The following is a 21,086-nucleotide window of genomic DNA, read 5'->3' as shown; positions in this document are numbered from 1 at the left end:
TCCTTCCTTCCTTCCTTCCTTCCTTCCTTCCTTCCTTCCTTCTTTCCTTCCTTCCTTCCTTCCTTCCTTCCTTCCTTTTTTTTTTTTTTTTTTTTTTTTTTCATCCTTTTTTTTTTTTTTTCTCATCTGTTTCTTGATAAAAAGCTATTTCAGGAAATCTGATAAGCCCACTCTATTCTGATTAGTCAAAGTTGTCAACACTGAAGTAGTTAGAAGTCAGTATTAAGATCAGGATTTTCTCTGTGCAATTTTATTTAAATGGTTGTCATGGAGTTGACCAGATCAATCTATGTCCGTGACAGGGGCAACAGGCCTCTGCCCTCCCCCCCCCACCCCAGTCCCACAAAAATGGGAAGGAAGGGAGGAGAAGAACAGCAGCAACAATCTATGGAGGAAAACTTATTTTACTATAATATCGGAATACAAGATAACACAATATATACAATTTAATTGAAATTGGGATTAATAAATCAGAAAAGATGAGAGAGTTCCTGGGACTGAGTGAAACCTGAAAAGCTTGGAAAGGCTAGGAAAGCACCTCCAGCACCCACTGCAAGGCAGCAAGAGAACGCCCCCCCCCCCACCTGGAAGGGCCAGACCCAGTGACTGCTGTAATGTACAGGGATAGGTACTTGGAATTGGGGCATTAACACTTCAATGATGTTTTGATGTGGAATACTGAAACCCAAAATAAAAAAAAAAAAAAAAAAAAAGAACATAGAACCATGACAATGGTATACACCAGCAGATAGAATCTCAGAACAGTTTAAAAAGGATAATTCACCAACAGATCTTTCTTATTCTTATAAGGCATTCAAGTGAAAATTGTAATTTCTTCAAGTTTTATCTATCTCACTCAGTTCGCTCTCTCTCTCTCTGTATATTTTTCATGACTCTTTTGTTTGTTCCTCTGCACAGATTGATTGAAAACCGTTTGTTATGAACACTCACCACTGAAAATTTAAGATGAATCACTTACTTGTCTTTTACTTGGGAGGATGAATAAAGGTAGCCTTACTCTTTTGTTTCTCCTATTGAGAGCTGCAGTTTCTGGTTCAAAAGCACATGATAATACCAGAAGTGATCAATGCTTCTTCACTCATTCAGTCTAGGACTATTTCTCCCACAAGAGGTGCGTGTAAATGAAAGGAACACAGCACCAGAAAGGAATGCAGTGGTTTAACACTGACTGATGGCTGAGTACTACAGTGCAGCAGTAGTAGCTTGGGGAAGATTGTCTGGAAAAGGACTTGGGGAGCTGCTGGTCAACAGCTATCTGCACATGAGCCATCAGGGTGCCTAAATGGCCAAAAAATATTCTGGGCTGCATAAAAAGAGGGGTGGCAGCAGGGAGAGAACGGTGACCATCCCCCTCTGTGCTGACCTTTAAGCCCAATGTAGAGCACTTTGTCCAGGCCTGGAGACCCAGTACACAAAGGATGTGGAGCTGTTGGAGTGGGTCCAGAGGAGGCTGGAACACCTCATCTAAGAAGAAAAACTGAGGGAGCTGGGATTCTTCATTCTGGAGAAGAGAAGGCTAGAGGACACCTCATTGCAGCTTTCCAGTACTCAAAGGGAGATCATAAGAAGGAGGAAGACTTGACTTTTCTCATAAGCAGATAGTGATAGAATGAAGGAGAATGGTTTAACAATAGAGAGGAGAATTAGATTAAATATTAGGAGGTTTTTTTTTTTTTACTCAGAGGATAGGGAGGCACTAGCACAGGCTGCCCAGAGAAGCTGTGGTGCCCCATCCCTGGAGGTGCACAAGACCAGCTTGGATGAGCTTTGGGCAGCCTGAACTGGTGATTGGCAACCCAGCCTGTGGCAGGGAGTTGGAACTGAATGATGTTAAAAGTTCTTTCCAATCCAAGCTATTTAATGATTCTAAGTAGGTCCATCCAGCCTTATCCAGTTTTCCCTGCAGTGTCTCTTTGGAGAAAGCTTTATTTTACACCTTCTCTGCAACAATCTTTATCTTATAATCTTCATTACCTCGGGAAAAAAAAAACAAAAAACAAAAAACAAAAAACACATCTTGGCAATTATGGATACTGGGGAACTCTGTAGCTGGAAAATAGATTTTGAACTGCTGTGAAAATTAGACTTCAAGTTGGTGAATATGACTGACTGGAAACCAGCAGAATTATGTCAGTCATGGCTCAAGACTTCCAAAATCACTGTGAATGCAAACGGCACTCTATGTATGTCTCCAGGTTGCTAAATTCTCATTCAAGTCACTTGCAAGTCTCCTTTAAACCTGCAAAGTCAAGAAATTTCCAAATTAAAACTTAAGTTCCATCCTTAAATCATCATTATGATGTCAACAAAATGTTATGGGTACAGTGGTTATTCCCGTGCTAAAGGCATTTGCAGTATTGACGTATAATAAGAATGGGTGCAGACAGCATATCAGCCATAAATCTTAATTTACTTGTTTCTCTGTGCCTGAGTCAGATCACAGTATGAACATTTATTTCAGTTTAAGTCCCTCATTATCTGCCACAGGCACATAGTGTTGGTGCAGATAAGGGGTGATCAAAAAATTGTTAAATAGGGTATGAGCATTTTGAAAATTCTCCTCTGTTTTGATAGTTGTAAAGTCCTGCAGCTTCTCCTTTCAATCTTGAAAATGTCATTTCTCTTTCTCTCTTGGGCTGGGTCTTAAGACCACAAGTACCACAGTTATGATCTGGCTGAGTATCTTTCTGTCACAGCTCTTATTTGTAACCTTGGAGCAAGTGTTCTCTGGGGGCCTTCATCCATAACACAGAAGAAAACTGATCCTCTCAACTAGAGCAAATAAGATCAGGCAAAGTCTGCTGATGACTCGTATGAGAAAATGTGCTGAGAATGTTTTCTCTGCAAGTTGGATGTGCAACATAAAGTTGTGGTACGTCAAGCACAAGACTGCTAGCCATTCAGGGGAAGTGACTGTGCTGTTCATCTCAGCACTGATGTGGCCTCTCCTCAAGCACTGTGCAGTTTGGGGCACCACAATGTAAAGACATAAAAGTAGTAGAGAGTATCCAAGGGAGGGCTACAAAGATGGTAAAAATTTTAAAGGGCAATACATATGAGAAATAGCTGCCGTCACTTGGTTTATACAGCCTTGAGAAACTTCTCCAGACATACCTTTACAGCATCGGCTTGATCTATGCAGACACAAAATATTGTTCTAAGAACTCTTATTTAAAGATTCATCTGGTTTTGAGGTCATTGTATTTGAACACTCAAAACAATAACTTCTGTCACAATTATGCAAAAACATGTTTTTATCACAAAAATGCAAAAACAAGTTTATATTTTTATAAGATTGTATTCTGATCTTATATGTATCAGAAGAGCACCATTACATCACACATAAATTCCCAATGGAATGCAAAAAGCTTATTAATGTTCATCAGACTAGTCCTATAAACCTTTGTAGAAATTGACTGTGCAATTATTTAATTGTACAGTTTTTTATAGTCAAATAAACATATTTTTTGTATAAATGAGGTTTGAATTTGTTATGAAACTTAGAAAGTGTGGGATAGTTGAGTTGGCAGTGAGGTAGATTGACAACTGGCTGACTGGAAGAGTTCAGAGGGTTGTCATCAGTGGCACAGAGTCTGATTAGAGGCTTACAACTAGCAATGTTCCCCAGCAGTCAGTGTTGGGTCTGGTCTTGTTCGACATCTTTATCAACAACCTGAATGAAGAGATGGAGTCCATCTTCAGCAAGTTTACTGATGATACAAAGCTGGAATGAGTGATGGACACACTGGAAAGCTGTGCTGCCATTCAGCAAGACCTGGACAGACTGGAGAGTTGGATGGAGGGGAACCTGAGGAGGTATAACAAGACTGTATAGTCTTGCACCAGGAGAGAATACCAAAATCAGTAAAGATTAGGGGATGACATGCTGGAGATGAGCACTGCAGAGAAGGACCTGCAGGTCCTGATGGACAACAGGTTGACCATGAGCCAATAGTGTGCTCTTGTAGCTAAGAATGCCAGTGTATCCTGGGGTGCATTAAAAAGAGCATGGACAGCAGGGCAAGGGAAGTGATCCTCCCCTTCTGCTCTGCCCTGATGAGGCCACATTTAGAATACTGCATAGAATTCTAGACTTCCCAGTTCAAGAAAGACAGGGTTCTCCTAGAAGGAGTCCAGTGGAGGGCAACAAAGATGATAAAGGGCCTGGAGCATCTCTCAGATGAGAAAAGACTGAGTAATCTGGGTATACTCAGCCTGGGAAGAAGACTGCGAGGAGATCTGATAAATGTTTATAAATATCTAAAAGGAGGGAGGAATGCCCTAAATCTTGTACATCTGAACATGTGGAAGAATTTCTTTATGGTCACGGTGATGGAGAAATGAAACAGGCTGCCCAGAGAGGTTGTGGAGCCTCCTTCAATGGAGATATTCAAGACCCATCTGGACACTTATCTGTGTGAACTATTGTAGGGAACCTGCTTTAACAGGTGGTTAGACTTGAAGATTGCTTGAGGTCCCTTCCAATGCCTGCGATATTGTGATTCTGTGAAATCTGTATACAAACATCTACACAGTAGACATCTGAAGTCAAATGGGATAATCTACCTTGCATGTCCATTTGAATCTGTGTTTTAAGTAATCCATGAATGAGTCACGCAAGTTACTCCTTATTTAGTAGAACTAATCAGATTTATCTCTTTATAATTTTATAATTTATATTTTGTTATCATATATTCATATGATAAATCATATGTCATTTATTTTGTTATTAAGCATGTTTTCTAGTTATTTTTATAGTACTGAGTGACCAGTAATTTATATATTTTTTTAATATAAAATCAATATAACAGTATCGGTAATATCAAAGCCAAACACAAAAATAAAGTGAGTTTATTCTTCTTCAACCTACCTCTGTTTATGTTTATGTTTTGAACATAAAATTGCCCAGCAACCTATGTTCAGTTAATGAATTACTTTAAGATTCAAGTCACTGTCAGGAATCACTGGCTGTCTGAATAGAGATTTCTATTCCATAAAAATAGCTTTCCTCTTCTGTTCCTAGACATATAACTTCACACATGGCCATATTCAAACGCTTATCTAGTTTCTGCCTAACTAGCTGAATCATACAAGATGTTCCATGACTTTGCTCTATTTTTGTTAATATTTTGCAGTTCATCTGTCTTCGTGTTGTTTTCAAAATCGATTAATACATCTTAATTTTCTTCCAGGCTTTCAATAACAATGTTAAATGCCAGAAGGTCCAGGATAATTCTTTGCAAGATCTTGCTATATTATACTGATTAATTCCCCTTTTATGTTATTTAGAATCTATCAGTTAGTTCTTTATTTAATCTTTACTTTCTGTAAAATACTTTATTTTTCAGGTTTCTTCATTAAAATACTGTGCATTATCAGGTTGAAATGAATATTAGCAACACTATTAATCTTATTAAAACACATTTCTAAATTAATTTTTAGAATAGCATTGTTTTGATAGCATTGTTTTCCATCATGTTTCATTAATGATTTTACTCTACAGATCATTTCTCTTTAGCTGGTTAATTTCTTTATTACATTATTTGGTTAGAATTTAAATTAAATAGATATGCCTATGATGCCATCCTAATTTTGACTCCTTCAAAATTTGTTCGTTCAAAAACACACAGAATGGGAAAAGCTGAAATGTTTGTCAGCTGCAATAGGCAGAATGAGCAGTTCTTTCCACTTCTTTGTAAATATAACATTTGCTATGAAAAAGAAAATCAATGTCAATACATTATTTTTATTGCAATTGTTATTAATTCTAGGATTATTTCAATTTTCTCCTACTTACTGCATAAAGTTTTAAAGAATTATTTTAATGAGAAATTGAATATCTCAAGTTTGCTATGTTCAGTTTGATTCCATTTATTGTGTACTTTTTGGAATTAATACACTAAATTCATTAAATTGCATTCTATTTGTCATTTGGCAACCTAGTTTTGGCATAAACCACACTCCTTTGAAGGATGTTAGGATCTTCACTGAACTTGGCTTGTAAAACTCTTGTTACTTTTGTATTAAAAGGGAAGGTTTCACGCTTGATCAAATTGTCTCACTTCTTACCATTTTGCATGTCATGGCTGTAATATTTATCAAAAGGTAGCCTATTTTAAATATATATATACCAATTGTTTTTGTTTTGTTTTGTTTTTGTAAGAAGATGACTACACAACAGTTAGCCCATCCTAACTCAGGGATTATTTATATTTTATGTATTTCATTATACATTTCTTGCAACTCTAAATTTTCCATTAATGTCTTGGAAGACTTCAGGTGTTCAAATAAATCCATGCTAGATCCCTACATGCCTGAGAAAAGCTCACCATAATGGCCATTCTGTGTCTAAATAAGGGAAAAATTGGAATACTATCATTGTTTTCAGTTCAAAAAAGAAGACTGACATTTGAGATCCTTTCAGCATTGAAATTTATAGAAACTTTTTACCTAAGATTTTTGTGTTTGACATCCTAATGCTCAATTATTATCTAGAATAAGAGGAAATTATGAGAGTGGAAACTCTGACACTTCTGACAGAAACTCTTGCTTGCTCTTTGTTCATATATTGTATGAAGAGTACAATATACAATATTGTATGGAGACTCTATTGCGATAGGACAAGCGGAACTGGGTCAAACTAAAAGAAGGAAGATTTAGACTTCCAGTCACAGTAAGGGTGGTGAAGTACTGAAACAGGTTGCCTACAGAGTGGCAGAAAGCCCATCCTTGGAAGCACTGAAGTGATAGGACAAAAAAGAAAGGCCTCAAGTTGTGCCAGGGCAGATTCAGGTTGGATGTCAGGAAAAAATTATTCTCTGAAAGAATGTTCTGTTTCTGGAATGGACTGCCCAAGGAAGTGTTTGAGTTCAAGAAAAAATTAGATATTGCACTAACGGACATGGTTTAGTGGAGAAATATTTTTGGTGGTTGTACTGAATGATTTTGGAGGTCTTTTTCAACCTTGGTGATTCTATCATTCTATGAACTGATTGTCTCTGAACTGGCCATCACCCTTGCTGTCACTAAGGTTGCATCTACACTGTAAAATAATTATGTGACAGAATTCACCATTGAATCCTAGGCCCCAGAGCACATGCACTGTTATGTGAACCATGTCACTGGTTTTCTCTTTTTGAGTTATCTGTGGTACTGGAGACAATTTACTGCAGGGAAAGAGGTAAAAGGGGATTCCCTCTACCCCACTGTATGTAGTCTTCAAACACTCTCTGAATGGACCTTGAATTGGAAAGGACTGGGTTATATCCTTTTGCTTCCTCAGGCTATATACAAGATCTACAGTTTCATTAAAAAAATACCACTATGACATGGGTGTGTGGGGTCTAGCGTAGATTTAGTTGTCTAAGTCTAAATATTTAGTGTCATTTAATGTGTTGACAAATGCCTCGCCTTCAGCTAATGCAGCAGAAGGATCCGGGTTTCCTATAAAACCTGTGTTATTCATGAAACCCTTTGCAGATGGCTTGGAAACATTAGGGCGTATAAAAAGCATTTGGAACTAGTCATCAGTTCTTGAACTCTTTATTTTTAGTAAAATACATATAATTTTCATTATGCAATTCATAATGATAATATTGGCAAGTTTTCTTTTAAAATTTCCAAATACTTCCAGGGCTCAGATGAATGAAAAATTTGTATTATAGAAGCAAGATGTGAATCCTACATTTATGCTAGCAGTAAACAAGATAGAAATTTCAGTGCCTGCTAGATTCTGAGGACCAGAAGGCAAATAAGAACTCCATTTTCAACAGTGATAACTCATATCATTTTTGACCAATGTCATTCTTGTTTTTCTTTTGGTAGATACTATACATGATATTCCTGTTATTTCTGTACTTATAGTTGGCTACACTGCATTTATTCAATAGTTTTAGGATTAACTTCATTTCTTAGAGGAAACAGCAAATAAGTTAACCATCAGTGCACTCTGAGGAACAAACAAACAAACAAACAAACAAACAAACAAACAAAACAAAAAAAAAGAAACAGACAAAACAACAGAAAAATCCCATAAATTAATAAGTTGTGGAAATCTTATGGAAGGAGAATATCTTAAGACATTTGATTGGTGAAGCAGCATCTGACAACAGCCTTTGCCTATGTGAGACAGAACAAACTTTGAGACATTAGTGGTGACATATGAGAGATGAAATCTGAAAACCTGTCCTGGTGAAACTAAAACAGCATAGATGATTCCCAGTGAGTCAGAAAAGAATTCAGACCTCTAAAGAAATGAGTCAGAAACTAAATATAATGTGTAGGCCATAGGCATGAAAAAATAGCAGAAGTAGAAAGGAACTATGGGAAACACAACCTAATTCAGTCAGTGGCTAATGTGATCAAAATCTATGAACCAGTTCATTTGTATTAAATATGGCATGAGATATTTTGATCACTTTGAGGAAAGTAGAATTGAATAACATGTTTGCTAGCAATAGGAATTAAGCTTTTCATTAGAATGGCAAAAATAGTAAGTGAGGGAATGGGAAATAGACAGAGGTCTAGATAAGGAAGAAGTGTCTAAAAATCAGAAAAGTTACATTCATTTCACATTGGAGTTTGCAGCTGCAAATTTCTGAATTAAGTCATTGGTTATTTTGAAATGTAGAGGGCTTGGAAAACCATGCCATTGCTTTTGCCATTTTGAGCATTGTTCGGTGCTGTCCTTACTATGGCATTCATCCTTGTAACTATATTATTTGTTCTTGTAGATGTGTAAGTAATAAAATATCCTTTTCCTTTACTGAGTACTCAGACTACAGTTTTGTGCTACTCATAGCTATCTGAAAACTGCATACAATACATGGATGTGGAAATATAGCTTATTCTATTTCCTAGATTTACAGTGATATCTATGAAGAAGCTGTACAAAATGTACAGAGGTTAAGTCAAAGAAGTAAGTAGTATCTGGCCTTATTGTGGTTAGCTTGATTTTTATAAAGAAGACATAGGGGAGAGTATGAACTGCTCAGTTAAAGTGAATAATATTTCACATAGTGGAAAAGGATTTATGTGTAGGAGACAGTCAGATAAGTACCTTTTTAAGTAAGGGTAGATTTCTGTTGTGTCCAAACACAATATTCTGAACAATTCAATGCTTTTGTTTTCATTCTTTCCAGAGATAGTAGAGATATATGTAATAGGGGAAAAAACTTCCATTACACTTTTTGCTAGTTTTATTCTGTGCTTAAAAATAGCAGTTGAATTTTTCAAATTTACATATTGCATTATTTTGTTTTTGTGAGGATAGCATCTGCCACTTCTCTCACATTCTTTTATTACAAAATATTAAGAAGGTAAATCAGAACATTCTCAGGAGAAGACAGTTTAAAACTGATAAAGAATGCTTTTCTTTCTTCTGCAACATGCTGAGAAGAAATGATCAACTACCACGATTATGCATTTTTTCGTCCCACTAACTACTCCGACATGGCCAGAGCTGTGTCCTGACATAATCAGGAACACAGACATTAACAAAAACTGTTTGTCATTCCCTGAGGAAAAATCCTACATGCATTCTTAGTTAGCAAACAAACAAACAAAACAAACAGTACCACAACAACAGAAACACAAAACATGGAAGCAAGAAGGAACAAGAAAACATTTATACAGTACTGGAAACTTGGGAAACATCAAGCATTAACAATGAAGACAGAGTTGGATCATTTACTTCAAGCAATTAATCTTCCAGATTGCTATTCCCGTGATATAACTCAGATAACTTACACTCAGAACTAATAGTTTTCCACACAGTCAGTGCCACTACATTAGATAAACAGTAACAGTCTTTAAGGATCTATTGGTCATCAATGGCTCTATGTCCACAGAGGCCGGTAACGGGGGGCATCTCCCAGGGCTCTGTCTTGGGACCTGTGCTCTTTGACATCTTTATCAATGACATTGATGATGGAATTGAGTGCACCCTCAGCAAGTTTGCTCATGACACCAAGCTGAGTGGTGTGGTTGACACAGTGGAAGGAAGAAAGGGATGCCATTCAGAGGGACCTCAACAGGCTTGAAAGGTTGGCCTGGGTGAACCTGATGAGGTTCAACACAGAAAAGTGCAGAGTTTTGCACTTGGGCCAGAGGAATCCCAGGCATCCATACAGACTGGAAGGAGCGGTCCTTGAGAGCAGCCCTGCTGAGAAGGACCTTGGGGTCTTGATAGATGAAAAACTTAACATGAGCCAGCAGTCTGCCCTTGCAGCTCGGAAGGCAAATGGTATCCTGGGCTCCATCAGAAGAGGGGTGGCCAGCAGGGACAGGGAGATGATTGTCCCCCTCACTCTGCTCTTGTGAGGCCCATCTGGAGTACTGTGTCCAGGTCTGGAGTCCCCAGTACAAGAAAGGCAGGGAGCTGTTGGAGAGGGTCTAGAGGAGAGCCACAAAGATGATCAGGGGACTGGAGCACCACCCCTGTGAAGACAGGCTGAGGGAGCTGGGCTGCAGGGTGACCTCATTGCAGCATTTCAGTACCTAAAGCAAGACTATAAACAGGAGGGGAGTAAACTCTTTGAAAGGGTAGATAAGAGGAGGACAAGGGGAAATGGTTTGAAGTTGAGGGAGGGAAGATTTAGATTGGATGTCAGGGGAAGTTCTTTAAAGAGAGAGTGGTGAGGTGCTGGAACAGGTTGCCCAAAGAGATTGTGGATGCCCCGTCCATGGAGATGTTCAAGATCAGACTGGATGGGGCGCTGGGCAGCCCGGCCTAGTATTAAATGTGAAGGTTGGTGGCCCTGTCTGTGGCAGGGGTGTTGGAGCTTCATGATTCTTGAGGTCCCTTCCAACTGTGGCCGTTCTGTGATTCTGTGATATTCAGAGATACTACATGCATATCAAGAAACTATTTGTCAGTAGGGAATATTTTACCTAGGAATGATTGAATACACTACAGAAAGTATCTGGATTTCTGCAGTCTTCACGACATACAATTATCAGATAGAGAAGAGAATGGAAGGCCTACTGACCAGGAAACTGTCCAGAGAGAGTCACACTGCTGTCCCAGAATTGTCTCCTAGATGGACCTTTCTAGAGAAAGGAAAAGAGATTCAGAATCACTTGAGTTTACTTGATCCTTTGCACACCCACTGACATGTCTCACTATGGTTTCCAACTGTAACAGTGTTACTTGATAGCTAGGCTTACACACTTGAGAAGCAGTAGATGCATGTTCAGATCCTTTTGTCAAAGGAGGAATTAAATCTAGGTGTCCCAGTTTGGAGACAAGCATTTCAGGTGAGAAACAGAGGTAGAAAGAATGAGGACTGCTGCCACCAACATTTCTTTTCTGTGAATGTTCCACTTCCTATGCCATATGTGGAGGAAAAAAAATGTTGAAATAAATGGATTTTCAAAATCAATATGCAAATATAAAATGTTTATTTTTAAGCTAAACTTCACCTGTAGTTTATTTATTTCAAATTTGTCAGCTGGCCCGATGAATTAGCAATTGTTGTCTGCATTTCATCTCACAGATCCAGCTCCTTCCTACTGCAACTCTTTATTTGATACTGTTGAAACACGGGATATCAATGTATACCCACTACAAGATATATATATGTATATATATGAAGGACACAAATAGGTGTTTTGCACAAGATTTTCTCCAACAAGTGCATCCTTTAAAAATAGGTAGATTTTGCCATCAAAGTGCCATTTTGCTCTGCTCTGCCATAGAGTCTGGATAACGGTCTGCATTTGATCACTCACACAATTCCATTCTGTGTTAATTTCTCATGAAATTTCCTTCTCAGTGCCACATTTCTGTTTTTAAGTCTTAAGATGACTAATATTCCCAAGGTTATGGTGCCAAAAAACATAGACTATTTAGCAAGAGGTTTTAAAGGTAAGCGTAAAGTAAATGTGTGAAGGCTGATGATCATTCTCTATAAGAAGCTTAATAGCTTAAAAGCAATTATTTTTAAGAGATAGTTAAATGGGTTAAAATATTAAGATACCTTCTAGATTTACTGTGCCTTCCATCACTGATTCCTTAGCGCTAACATTAGTGATAATAAAAGATAATGACAATAATATGTTGCAATTAAAAGTGACCTCTTTTCTGAAGATCAAACATAAATTAAGATTTCTGATCTTCTATTGAAGTCATATATCCTTTTACATCAGTGGCCAATATATTTCATGCTCTTATTACCATTTACCACACTCTTACTTCCCTACTTTTGAATTATGATCCCTTTTTATATCTCTTTAAATTACACTGTAAGCTTTTGACAGCATAATTTCCTCCTCTCTTAGATTTTTTCCATTGCCAAGTACTGCATGGCAGGACGCTGCCATAAAGTGACTGGTCCTGGCTCATGACCAAGTTATGACTAAACTGTCAGCAATAGAGTATGAATGGAGACCAGTTAAGATTTCAGTCAGTCTACCAAGATTTTAAAGAATATTTCAGGGATTATCTTTGCAAACTACAGATGGATCCTTCGGAATGTGTCCCAGTGTTGGAAGTCATTACTCATCATCTTTCTGATCTCCTATCAGGTAGTAGTGATTGTTATAATGATATGTTAGATCCCAAAATATCTTATTGAAATGACACATTTTTTGAGGGATCTTCATTGTTACATAGTTTAAAATTAAGGTGTTTCATATAACAATGCTGAAAAAAGATGAGATACATTTCTTTAAATAGATTTCCTTTTTTTAAACATAAATCTTGTCCTAAGGCATTTTGCTTCACCTAAATAGTCAATATTGCTTTTCCACTTTGTTCTCTGTTGTCTTGAATGTGCTTCCAAGTGTTGAGACTTCTGGCAAGAATAACAAAGAAAGGATCTTGAAATGGGTGTTTTAAGAGCACTGGGCATCTAAACTTTCCTGATTTATGTTATTACAGTATTAAATGACCATAATAAACTATTGTTCTGATTGGGAAGTGTTAAGAGTCAAAGAGAAAAAAAGTACACATCTCTACACAAATATAGAATCATAGAACGGTTTGGGTTGGAAGGAACTTTAGATCATGTAGTTCCAACCCCCGGCTATAGGCAGGGTCCCTCCCTCTGGACTGGGTTGCTCACAGCCCCATCCAGCCTGGCCTTGAGAGCTTCCACGGAGGAGGCATCCAAAACTGGGCAACCTGTTCCAGTGTCTCACCACCCTCACAGTAAAGACTTTCTTCATAATGTCTAGTCTAAATTACCCAATATCTAGTCTAAATTCCAGTTCAAATCCATTTCCTCTCACCCTGTCGCTACCTGCCCTTATAATTGTCCCTCCCTAGCTTTCCTGTAGGCCTCCTTCAGGTACTGGCAGGGCACTAGAAGGTCCTTCCAGAGTCCTCCTTCTCTTCTCCAGGCTGAAGAGCCCCAGATCCCTCAGCGTGTCTTCGTAGGGCAGGTGCTCCAGCACTCTGATCATCTTGCGGCCCTCCTCTGGACCTGCTCCAACAGATCCATGCCCTTCTTGTGAGTACCCCAGAAATATGAAATAGGTGGCCTGTTTGTACACAGAATCACAGAATCACAGAATGACCCGGGTTGGAACGGACCTCAAGGATCATGAATCTCCAACCCCCTGCCGCAGACAGGGACACCAAACTCCCCATTTAATACTAGAATGTACAATGTAACATTGCATATTGCATAAAGATCCAAACCCAAACTCTTGATTTGAAATCTTTTATGTTATTATTTCACATTTAAGTCCAGTTTTAGATGGCAAAATATGATCTTTACTGTGTAATAGTTCCACTCAAGAGTTAATTATATGTGAAGTCTTTGTGTTGTTTTAATCTGATCTCTTGTTTGAATGCAGCTACATTCTCTTGTACTATCACAACTGCTCTGGCATCAAAACACTGTACATAGTGATGAAACTGAACCTGCTAAATATGTAGTGGTGACCTTTCTGTGATGTTGCATCTGAAAGCTCCTCAATGACAGTTCCCGAATACAAGGTTCCTAAATACAAAGGTCACTCATCACTTACTTATGTTTGGGTCAGGAATTAATTACATATTCATTAGCAGATCCGTGCTTCAAGATGCCACTTTTTCACTGAACCAACTGTCCCAAAGATGCATTATTCATAAAGGAAAACTGAATTGAATAGAGGATTTTATTTTAAACAAATTGATGTGAATAAAAGACTGAGCACCAGTGAACATTTTAATGATATAATTATTAGATAGTTGGCTCTTTCCCTTCCACTCCTGTAGGTCCTATTTAGCAGTTAATTTCATCACTGGTTTTCAGACTTGGCACAATCATCATTACAAATGTTGACATGGTCAAGATTTTGGATCTTAGATCTCTTGCAATGTTATTTATGATGAGGTTAAAAATTGGGTGATTTACTGAAGACGTACCAAAAAAGTGCCAGCTGTAGAAAATAGGTAAGCACTTGGATAGTTCAGTGATACGGATGAAACCACTATTAGATGTAGATAAAACCCAAATTTTCAATCTTTTTTTTTTTTCTTTTTTTTTTTTTTTTTAGGCATTAATTTTCATTCTAAAAAAGAATGAGAGACTGTCTTGATTTTTCAAAAATATTCAATTTTAACAATAATTTATTTTGAATCAAGCTTCTTCATATTAACATTTTCTATTCTACTCTATTCTATTCGAAAGTAAAAGTGGAAGTGTGGAAGTGTTCAAGAACTGTGGAGATGTGGCACTGAGGGATGTGGTCAGTGGGCATGGTGGGAGTGAGCTGACAGTTGGACTACGTGATCCTGCAAAGACAAAACCATCTTGGATTTGCAGCTGATCTTCTCAGGGAATGTAAATAGTGAAATGTGTATCCAGTTAACTCTGTCAAAACTGGAACTGATGTTTACTGAACCTAGGGAAAAACATCACTGATACTAAATCATAGAATAACCTCATTTCATCTCAGAGAAGGATATTAAATATATTCAGGTGAGAAGTTTCTAAGATTATATGCAACTATGATACTAAAACTCTATTTATTCATTCTTCTTTTCTATCACGCATTTGATGGACATAATGTGCATTCAATAACAGGAAAATATAATGTAAAAAAATATATTTGAAGTATTTTAATATCAAAACACATCTTTCAATTTGTTATACATTATTCAACATGAATGAAAGAATATAGTGACTCACTACAAACTAACAAAACAACAACAGAAAACCTGTGTTGTTCTGGTAGGTGTATGAAGTCCATTTACTGCATTTTGTATGTGGCATTTTATGTATTACTACTATATTTCTCTTTCAATAATCCCAAAACAATGAGTTCTCAATACAGTAGTTCATAGATTTTGAAAAATGCACTCTTCAACTAGACCTCTTGACTCTCAATTCATGCAGTGGCTTGTTTCCAAGACACAAAGCTTGCTATGGAAGCCAACTCTTTTATGCCATGACTGGGTATGTAGCATTTTTATTTTTTTTTCTCATCAGCAAGCTTCAATTTTCATGTTGAGATTGTGCTGCCTGAAGTTGTTACACCCACTTTTTTCCCCCACCTGACTTTTCCCATCCCTTCTTTGTTCAGATTCCTTTGAAAGCTTAGGAAACTAAATTAAATAACATTTTGTTGCTGTTGTTGTTGCCAATTCATCAGCCTTATCATGACGGGGAAAGAAGGAGGTGAGAAAAATGTGACTACAAGTGGTGGGAGGGAAAAGTGTTACTGACACTGTCAGGGGCAGAACTGCAGTAGATTGATATAATAAAAGTGTTTCTTTCTCTCCTTTTTACTATACTTAGAGTCTTTTGCACAAATGTGTTCTAATCCAAGTGGACAGATTCTAGGGGGAAGATAATCTCCAAATATCTTTCTAATTTAGTACAAACAAAGCCCTTGAAGAAATATTGAGAGACTTTTCCATTGTATCAATACAGTGTATACTTGAAGAATGTAAATAATAATAGAATGGAGCATGAGATGCTTTAAAACTCACTTAGCAATAAATACAGTTACCAGATACTCTGGTGTTGATTCAGAAGCTCTTTAGAACAGCAGACTACTGTTCCAGAACACTATTCTTTGCATATCTTCATGCACACTCATCACAAGATTTGCTTTTAAAGTTATAGGTCATACTCAGTAGCCTCCAGCACCAATTCTGGCCTGTTACTGTGGTTAAGTCTGTGGAAAGTTGTGTACAGACCAATGACTCGCTAATACCTCTAGTCTTTTTCTCTCTGTCCTTTTTAAATCTAGAATCACAAAGGAATTACAGATAGCAACATTTAATCTCATGATTCTTTATGTGCAGACCATACAATTCACAAAGAAGGTATTTGAAACGTTTTTCACAGTGGAGAAGAATGTCAGCAGTATTGAGTGTCTCTTCATTTCACATACAGTCAGTCAGAATAGACTGGCACAAAGGCCTTGATGGAAGAGCCAATCCTTTTCTACCAGTTCTGAGGTTAAATTTGAAACCTGAAGTAAAATGACAGTAGTCTAGCTTTTCCTTAGCTATTGTACAGCACATTCAGAGTCTGATCTCTGTTCAGGTATCCGTGCACTGACATCAAACATTTAGCAGATGTTTTAATGACTTTGTTATATTTAACTCTTTTGTGAGCATGCTTTAATTTATATATTTATGTCTTTATATATTTTATGTATAAGAAATCTAAAGTTATAAAGCCAGAGTTAGAAAGCAGTATTATTTCTTTCCGCTTATGTTTTTGTTTCTGTTTTTGCTTCTGGTTTTTATTTCTCAAAAGAAAATTTCTAAATGTATCTTACATCAGACATATTAAACTAATGTGCATACAAAAATCATTTCTAGCATTCCAAAGAATTTCACTCAATAATTTATACACAAAAGAAACACTATTTTCTTCTGTTAACGATGAATCACATTTTCAAATTTTTAATGTCTTATCATAGAATCACAGAATCATAGAATTATAGAGCCATAGAATGGCTTGGGTTGGAATGGTCCTCAAGGATCATCAAGCCCCAACCCCCTGCCACATGCTGGGCTGCCAGCCTCTAATGCTACATGGGGCTTCCCAGGGCCCCATCCAACCTGGCCTTAAATACCTCCAGGCTCAGGACATCCACAGCTTTCCTGGGCAGCCTGTTCCAGCATCTCACCATTCTAATTACAAAGAACTTCCCCCCTGATATCCAAACTACATCTTCCCTCCCTCAACTTAAAATCATTTATGCTGCTCATTGCTGCAGTATTTTTACTTGCAGAAGCTGAGGTAACCTCTGTAAGTAACTAATGATGGAGACATTGGAGACTAATAGGCCCCATGTTTTTTTTTTTTTAGTGGCTTTGAAGCACTTTTTATTTAGGAAGTTTAAAATAAAGAAAAAGATACCACAGGACAAAGCAGTATCATAGAATCATGGAATCAAGAATGTCTTAGGTTGGAAGGGACCTTAAAGTTCATCTATCTACAAGCCCCCAGCCATGGGCAGGGTTGCCACACACTAGCTCAGGGTGCCCAGGGCACCATCCAACCATACTAGTTTTCATTTCTTATATCTATGGAACAGAGTTTGCTACATCTAATTGGTGTATGAGTATGCTGTAAAATTTTAGCATTTGACAGCTTTTTCATATACAGAGAAAGTATGTTACCAGACGAGCACTGTTTCCTTGGACTTGCTTTTTATCATGTAGAAAAGCAAATAACAGGACATTTTAAAGCTAATTACAACAAAATCTTATTCACCTGATACAATATCTTTACCTGATGATAAAAGCATGCCAGATAGACTTTTCTCATATAATACTAAGACCAATGTATTAGAATTAGAGCTGTTAGGAAATGTGAAATTCTCTGCTGTGAGGAGATCTGGGGTTATTATTTGGAAAAAAAAAAATATCTTTCACAATATTTATTTTCATAGGAAATAAATTTTAAGTGAAGAACAGATGTAAATTTTTCCTTTTCAGATACAAGCATTGAAGGATTTTATCCAATTCTTTTGCTTTGGTGCAGACTGCTAGGAGAGGATGGAAATTAGATCTATGTTGTTTCCTGTCAGATAATGTAGTGTTTTGACTCAATTTATTGGCCCTCTACAGAGAAAAGAAAATGTAGATCAGAGGAACAAAAATCAGTTTGTTTGTTTGTTTTTAAGTTGAATAAAAATTAATTGGCTACTTAATTGTCAATGTCTGAAATGTCACAATTGAAATCAAGTGACGTTTTACGTTTAATCTGAAGTATCTGTGACCCAGGTAGAATTGTGATTGAGAACCTCATTGTTTGACTTCGCTGTATGTAATCACTCCAAATTACAGTAGATGTGATACAGAAAATCTTATTTTATTCTTCACTTTCAGAATTAATAACTAGTCAGAATAGACTTTGAAGAGATTTAAAATTATAGTAAGTGAAAATAATGAGTTCCACTTAAAGGAAGCAAATGATGATGCCAATGTCAGTGTCATAGTTTATGTTCCCAGATTTTCCACTCTTGGCAGCTATAGGAACAAAATCATAATTTTGGGATGTCCATGGAGGCTATTTCTAGTTGGAAGCAGTTCCCAGGTTTTCTGCCAGCACAGATAAAAACAGGAGTAATGCTCTGTACTCAACTTCTATGATGTAGATGTTGTAACAGCCTGCATTCAAAGTCCCCTGTGTGAGGCAGGAAGAAATATATAGCTGTCAAGAAAAAGGTGGTAGGTGGTTCCTACATGTGTTGTGCTGCCTCAGCTTGATGTCACCTTTTAGTTTTTTTGATGTTGACATGTCTTTTTCCATGTGCTTATCTATGTATCTCCAGATAGGTTTTACTAATTTCTTTAACACTGGACTTCTTAGAAACCTCTTGAGTCCTTTAACATGTCATCCAGCCTGTTTCACATACCATTCCCGTCAGCAAATTCTAACCTATTACAAAGGCTTATATTTCTGATCAATCCCATAGCTATCTGCCCATAGCCTTCTGGCTGTTGCTGTTTCAGTTTCTGACCAATTGCTTTTCACACTCTGAAAAGTGTATAAATCAAATAACATCTATGCCACATATGTACTGTTGTGAAAATACTCACATCTCCCACCCCAAAGAAGACATCAGAATAGCCTGTGGCAAATACTTCTGCAAAATTTCCTTTTGTGGAACTTTTCAACTCTAAATATCTGCATAAAATATTTATATATATATATTTAAGAAACATTGTAATGTAAAAAAGAAAGTAACTCAGGGAAAGATATGCAAAATCCTGACCCTTTTCTGTGACTGACTTTGACTATACATCTGAGAAAGCACTTTTCCAGAAATCAAGAGATCCAGCTAGCTTGATAAATGCTTATCATTTGGAAAATGTATTGTTACTCCTAATGGAGTTATATTGTATTAAATTGTGGTTGCTTTTTTTTTATGAATTACAAGCTTGGTAGAATTCCGTCTTAAATTCTGAACTCTCATTAACCTTCTTGTTTGTCTGAGGATAGCTATCCTGCTGTAGAGAATATTAAAAAGCAATTGTAAATTTATAGGAGTGTCCTTATTAAATGTTTTTGTAAATATGTGACTATTTCAGGTCAGTTATTTGTGGTATCTTATCATTCATTCCTTTGATGTGCTTTGACATCTGTCAGTTCATGCAACTTGTCACAAATTCTGAGAATCTGAAGCAATTATGCCCCAAATTATGTTCATCCGCTCCTTAAAAAACAAGCAAACAACAACAACAAAAAAACGAAACATATTTTTATATTATTTTATTTATGTGATTCTGTGAAGATACAAGCCAACATGACTCGTACTGATCTTAACAAGTTTCAAAATCTTGTTTCCTAATTTAATATTTCTGAGTAGCTTAGGAATAGAAAGTGCGTTATAAGCTTTGATGGTTATCATAGATGCTCAATTACTTTGTACTGAAATGACCTGCTCCCTCTTCTGTGTGACCACACACAGAGCAGGGTGGGACAAACACTGCATGGTAAGCAGTAACATTTCCAGGTAAGGAAAGATGGAGTGCACTCCTCAAACAACCGGTTTCATTTTTACATAACATGCACATACATGGAAAATGTGACTTGTCAGTATGCCAGGCAGCTGTATTCTCAGTGTTCCTGCAATCAAATGATTATTGAACTTTAGATGTGTGACAGTATTAAAGCAATATAAGGCGAACAGTGGTTGAAAATGTCTATGAAGCATCTCTCCCAGGTGTGACTGAGAGCACAAAAGTACTTGTTCAGAAATGTAAGAAGCAGGTGAAGGGATCTGACGTCATAAGCTGATCAGAAGTGAAATAGCTGTTTTGGGATGCCGAGGGAAATGACAATAGGTATAGAGAATCTGCTGACAGTCTTGGAAGGGAAAACAGATGGAATTGAAAAGCAGTTTGTCAGGGAGCCAGCGGGGAGAGTTATTTAAGAATGATGCAACTGACTTTACTGGAGTTATCTGTAATTAAGCATATCCATAAATACCTTGCTAATTTGGAACTATGGGAACTGGATAGTGAGAGTATCCTAAGTTGTTGGGGGGAAATCATTAAAAAATATCATCGTGATAGTTCTCATTACTTTTAAATCCACCTGTGTTTGTTAGTTACTGAACATCCATTAGTGTTTGGAACATCTATTTCTAAATTCTCCCACAGAAGGTATTCTTTTGCATTTCTAAAAGGCCAGCTGTCCTCCCACAATCTTTCTGCATGTGATATGCAGGAAAGGACTTTCACTGAAAAATGTCAACCCTTCTAAATCTCTGTGATGCCAGAGAGGAAGAGATGCATTTAGATACAATAGCCGCATGTCTGCATTAATAACCAGCATCTCTGCCGAGAAGACTCCCTTGAGGATGCTGTGTCCACAGTCACTGAAATGCCCTCAGACTAAGATGTATTAACTTGGCAGCTGTTCTGAAGTGAAACCCACAGAATATGAGATGGTGATGCCTGCAAGTAGATATTAACAAATAGCAGAATAAAGGGATATGCAGCTCTCAAATAACGGAGAGGTTTAATTGACCCATTAATGCAGGATAGCTCATTCAGTGTGAAGGCTGAAGGGCTATCCTAAATTTACTTTGTGATCTATTATTCTAAAGCTTTAGCTGCTAAGGAGGCTAGAGATTAAAGAAGTCTATGGGGACTGGGTAAT

The 21,086-nt window shown here is 37.2% G+C and overlaps 1 protein-coding gene across 3 annotated transcripts in view; it reads left to right on the top strand.

Moving 5' to 3' along the window:
- The window catches only part of GRM5 (glutamate metabotropic receptor 5), a 228,018-nt gene that overhangs the window by 56,836 nt on the left and 150,096 nt on the right, over nucleotides 1-21,086 (top strand). The gene's annotated exons all lie outside the window — the stretch shown is intronic.

This window comes from Centrocercus urophasianus, unplaced genomic scaffold (assembly GCF_019232065.1).
Source record: "Centrocercus urophasianus isolate 14NV4802_14NV808 unplaced genomic scaffold, USGS_Curo_1.0 seq_1, whole genome shotgun sequence".
NCBI lineage: Eukaryota > Metazoa > Chordata > Aves > Galliformes > Phasianidae > Centrocercus > Centrocercus urophasianus.
Note: the sequence above shows the minus strand (reverse complement) of the source record. Positions and strands in the feature narration are given on the sequence as shown.